A 6,000-nucleotide genomic window follows, 5' to 3' on the forward strand; every position below is an offset into this window, starting at 1 on the left:
TCTCTCTCTCTTTGTGTCTGCCTGTCTCTCTCTGTCTCTCTCTGTCTCTGTCTCTCTTTCTCTCTGTCTCTCTCCCTCTCTGTCTGTCTGTCTCTCTTTCTCTCTCTCTCTTTCTGTCTGCCTGTCTCTCTCTGTCTCTCTCTGTCTCTGTCTCTCTTTCTCTCTGTCTCTCTCTGTTTGTCTGTCTGTCTCTCTCTTTCTGTCTGCCTGTCTCTCTCTGTCTCTCTCTGTCTCTGTCTCTCTCTGTCTGTCTCTCTTTCTCTCTCTCTCTCTTTCTGTCTGCCTGTCTCTCTCTGTCTCTGTCTCTGTCTCTCTTTCTCTCTGTCTCTCTCTGCTTGTCTATCTGTCTGTCTGTCTCTCTTTCTTTCTGTCTCCCTGTCTCTCCCTGTTTCTCTCTTTCTGAAATTTTCATCTTCAGTACCACTGCCAACCCCATGAAGACTGAGCCATTGTAGCTTGGTCCCTCAGTTCTGACCGCCCTTTCTCCATCGCCAAACTCCAAGGCTTAGGAGCCTTTTGCATTTGGAGAGGGATTTAGTGGACTCTCAGTCTTTCCTTCTGTGCAGAGCCACTGCCATATTTTCCTTGTCACTTCTCCTTCCCAAAGTGTGCTCTGAGTGTTAGGTGAGGGGCCAAGCAGATTTCAGTAGTAGTCTTACTGCCCGGGACCTTGTGAGCTGGAAAATCCCCTGAAGGCAAAGAGGAGGCAGCCAACAACACAGGTGCCTCCTGCCTCTTCTGAGGATAATTTATATTAGGAACCATGTGGCAGGGCTCTGGGGTTCTGTTGCTCTGTGGAAGCTTTCTTGGCGCACTTGGGCACGAGGCCAAAGTATGCAGTTTAGAAGAAATGTTTAATAAAGACACAGGAGCCTCAAACTGTTTATTTATCCTCACAGAAAGGTGGAGATACAGTGTCCCTGGAAACTCAGCAAGTCCGGGAGGCCAGAGGGTGAAAAAAACTCAGGGAATCAAAGGGGATTGCTTGTTGACTAGGGCCTAGGCCATTGGACAAAGCTCAGCCTCTAACCTGTCCCTTCCCCCTTCCAGTTCCAGCCCCAAACAGCCATTCTGAGGCTTCATAAACTGTTGGGGAATGGGGAGGGGGGTGGAATTGAACTATTACTGAGTCTATTAAGTAGCAGTCAGTTAGGTGTGAACTCATTACCCTAATACACTCCGAGGTGGGATTCCACCAGGAGGACATTAGCACTTTTACCACTTTTTACCACTATTTTACTAGGCACATTTACCACTTTGCCGGTTGTGAAGAGAACAGAGAACCGCTGTTCTGTTAAAAGAGCCGTACAAGATTTGTTGAAGGAATATAGGTGAAAAAAAGAAAAAAGAAAAGAAAAGGCTAGCCAACAATACCTACTACCTCATTCAACTCTTAAGCTAGTATTGGTTTGTGGTGTCCAAGTCCTACACCAGTTAAAAAAAAAATCCTTCAAGTCAGAGCTGGACCCAGCACAGAATGTGGGAAAGATTGCAGGCTGGACGTTTTGTGATTCTGAAGGAACTGGTGGAAGCAGTAAGAAGCAAGGGAAGCAGAGTGAATCAGCACTCCATAAAAAGGAAAGGGGGCCCTTTTAGCATCTGCAAATTCTCTTCAAGCAATTGAAGAAGTTAGGGGTTTCTACCATTCTCTGAATAGGTGGTGAGTTAGTTTTATTTTTTCTCCAGTAAAATCTTTTCTTCCAAAGATTGTCTTCAGCCGTGGAAAAGAATTCTGAGGGTCAAGAGAAATTATTTTGTTTTCATTGATTAGCGATAGGTGAGCCTTTTAGAGCAATAGGTGAGTTGGCAATGTGTTGTCACCAGACTCCTCCTCCTTACCACCCATAATATTTATTGAGCACCCAGTGAATCAAAGGTATTATAGTCTAAGACAGTGGTGAGGAACCTGCAGCCTTGAGGCCAGATGTGGCCTTTTAGGTCCAGGGGTTCAACCTTTTGACTGAGTCGAGGTTTTATACAACAAATCCTTTTATTAAGGGAATTTGTTCTGTGAAGTTTGGATTCAGTCAAAGAGCCTAACTTGAGGACCTAGAGGGCCACACGTGCCCCAGGTTCCCCATCTCTGGTCTAAAAAATCATGTGGGTTCAAAACTTCTATCTGGAGACTTTGAGGGTTTCTGTCATTCTATCTTAACTTCTCACTGCCATCTCTTGTAGATCAAGGGTTTAGAGCAGGAAAAGGAGAAAGTACAATTATCTCCTCCAATCCTGGCCACTTTGGAACTTGGTGGGATGTGGAAATTGAACAAGGTCAGTTTATAGAGAAAGAGAAGGGAGTTGAAAATAAATTGTTAGTCTTCTGTCCCCTACCCCACCCTGTATCATGTGTTTATTTTACATTTATTCTGTATTTACTATGGAATATAAAATCCTCGAGGTAGGAAGACTTTCTTGTTATTATGTAAGCACCCCCAGCAGTTAGCTCACTGTAGGTGCTTAAATATTTGTTGATTAATTGATTAAAGGTTGATCACAGTAGCATTCACCCACTCAGAAATTGCAAAGTGGAACAATACTGTGGAGAGGCAAGAGCACTGATTATATTCTGGTCTACAACTTCCCCTTTTGTCAGAAAGACCTTGTCAATATCCTGAACTCACAGCTTTCTTTCCTCATCTCTTAGCCTTGGTTCAGGGTGTCCTGCAGGTACTGAACAGCTTCTCCAGCCCAGGCCATACTCAGGTTTCACTTCCTCTAAGAGACGTTGTCCCTTAACTACTTTGTAGATACGTAGAAACTGCAATAAATACAACCTGATCATTAGGTCTCTTCGCTAATGTATTGCTATGTCTATTTATGCAGATATATTTATACTGACTACAAAATTATCTTATCTCCTCCTTATATTTTAAAGCTCCAAGAGCTGACATTTTTTAGCTGACAAACAGGTGGAGAGATCTGGTCGCTATCTGTTTACACATACGCTCTATAATCCAGTCAAGCTGGCCTTCTCTTTATCTCTCATTTCCCATCTCTGAGCATTTACTCTACTCTATCCCCCATACCCAGGATGCGTTTCCTCTTCACTTCCAGCTCATAGAAACCCTCACTCCTTCTGAGAAGCTACTTGAGTATCACCTTCTACAAAAAGCCTTTTCCTAGTCCTTCCAAATGCTAGCGCTCTCCCTCCCTATCTACCTTGTCTTTATTCCGCATATTCAGTAAATTATATGAAATAATATTTGTAAAATGCTTACCATGGTGCCTGATAGTAGGTGCTTAATTAATTTTCCATCCCCTTCCCTTGTGCCTATATACTAGATGTTCCAAAAATTTTGGTGCAGTTTCAAGCTTTAATAGCTTAGGTCTACACCAAGATATTTAGAACATCCCATATTTGCAAATGTTGTCTCTTCTGATTGAATGTGAGCTACTTGAGAGTATGGATTGTTTCATTTTTTGTCTCTGTATACACAACAGGTGCTTAATAATTGCTTGTTGATAGTCATTGAAAGATTCTGTATTATAATTACCTGTATGTATGTGAACCCCCTTCCCTTTAGTTTGTAAGCTTTATGAGTGGAGATACTGTGTTTTATTGAAGCTTTTAACCCCATCCTCATTTTATTGCACTTTGTTGCTTCCTATCAAGTGGGAACTCTTTAATGTCCATACAACCTATAGTGCTACAAAGTACTCAATAAAATAGAAGCCCCTAGTATTTAGCACAGTGCCTGGCACATAGTAGGCACTTAATAAATGTTTATGGATTAATTGCTTGGTTTTTCATGCAGGACAACTAACATGATATGATGTCCATGCCAACTCATGAAACAAAGAAAAATGACCTGCAGTTCTTCCTTCCACTTCTGTAGTGCCAGAAGATTAAAATAAGGGGCCCAAAGTGCTAAGGATTACACAGTTTTTAGACAGTTTGTAAACATTAACTAAGTCCTTGGTACTTCAAATGATCCGAGTCCTTGTCCAATAACCAATGAGTCAGCCAACTACTGGAAGAACTCTGATCATTCTTAGTATAAATAGGACCAGAAGACAGAAGGAAGTTAGTGTATTCTGAGAACTGGGACAGTCTTTTGCCATTCTTCATATGCCCAGCACTAAGCATAGTGCCTGACACATAGTAGGTGCTTAATAAATGTTTATTGACTGACCAGTTATACCATTTGATCTCACTGCCATCTTGTGCTCTCAATTATTGCAGTCGATTTCCAAACTTTGTAAAAAAAAAGTTCATCAGCTACTTCTCAGTGACTGAAAGGATTGAATTTGTAATCCCAGTCTTAAGATCATCCAAAGAACAAGGTTTTGGTGTGCATGTGAGAGTTCTGATGTGACCCCACAAGAAAAAGTCTAATGGGAATAGGTCACATGACCAAGGTGGCCAAGAAAGGGTCTACCAATCTACCACTCTGAAAAAGTATCATCCAGAAACTGTGGCAAAGCAGTGCCTAATGACAGGGTACCCTGTCTTGTTACAATGAAAATGAAAACTGTAGCATTCAAAATTCACAAAATATAATGAACATGCAAGAAATTTAAATAACTGAAATCTCAAATTATGTTTTTAATTAATCTGTAAAACATTTCTATAGTGGTATATATTTATTTATATATATCTGGAGTTATTAAGGCTCAAAACTGCACTAAGACTTTTGGGCCACCATGTGTGTGTATGTGTGTGTGTGTGCGTGTATGTATGGATGTGTGTGTGTGTGTATCTATACACTTCCGTAGTTCAATTCAATAAACATTTATTAAGTGTCTACTTTGTGCCAAGCACTGTGCTAAGCCTATCTAGACTCACGTATATGTAGATATTTATATACATGATATATACATATATATTTATATATAGATATAGATATTTATATAGATAGATAGATAGATAGATAGATAACACATATGTAGATCTCATTGTACTATATGAACTACTTAAAACACACTGATATCATGCATGGAAGTAGTTGTCAGAACTGTTTAGCCCATCTTGTGCACTGACCATTGAGCTGCCTCCCTGACCTTTAGCTCATGTTATAGAATGTGTTAAAAGGAAGAATAAGCAAAGACATTTTCTGGTCAGTGCAGGGACAGACCTGAAAGACAAAGAGACAGAGACCTAGAGATAGACACATACACAGAGAATGACTGAGAGATGGAGAGAGACAGAGACACATAAAGAAAGAGACAAGAGTGAAAGAGTCATGTCCCATTGTAAATGTACAAAAGAAAAGAAAAAAAAAGCCCTCTTCAAGTCCTTGGAAGAAACAAAGGCTTTCCTCTAAAATGAGAAGAATAAAATAATGTATTTCTTAGATACTGAATCAGAATTCACTGCACTGTGAAAAGGGGATTGTGGGTATAAATTATTAGCTTGGACAAACTTGCCCTGTACACAGATACCTAATGTGTTGACTGTGGGAACACTCATATACCTAATTTTACCCATAAAATTCTGAAATATGAGGACTATGAGAGCCCACTAGCTTACCTCACTGGGGTGTTTTAAGGCTTAATGGTTTAAAATTACCCAGTAAGTTATGAAAGTGCTTTGAGCTCTCTGGAGTAGAGGAGACATGTAAGTCTGAGGAGTAATAATAAAAGCAATAATATTCTCACCAGCTCCAATCCTTTCTCACTCTAGACTGGAATTTCCAAAAGGATCTTCCCCATTTCTAATCACAAGGTATGGCAGATTTACTTTCCTACCTTTCACTTCTTTTCAGAATTATTATTTTCCTTATGTTTTTTTCGTGTGATTAAGGAGTCTGAGAACACATTTTGTCAGGAGGCTCTGGTGGATATTTCAGAAGCATATGCAGGCTCTGGGTAGGAGAGAGTGTGAGTACATGATATTTATTTTATTTTATGAAAAAGTATTCAAAATGGCCTTCAGAGCATATCAGAAAAATCAAAACCATGAATGACAAACATGTTAGATATTCACTTATCAAAAACCAATGGATTCTCCCAAGGAAAGCACTATTTCTTTTTAAGAAGGAAGACTGGGCAAATTCTCAC

This window comes from Phascolarctos cinereus, unplaced genomic scaffold (genome assembly GCF_003287225.1).
Source record: "Phascolarctos cinereus isolate Bilbo 61053 unplaced genomic scaffold, phaCin_HiC Scaffold_2;HRSCAF=192, whole genome shotgun sequence".
In the NCBI taxonomy this organism is placed as follows: Eukaryota; Metazoa; Chordata; class Mammalia; order Diprotodontia; family Phascolarctidae; genus Phascolarctos; species Phascolarctos cinereus.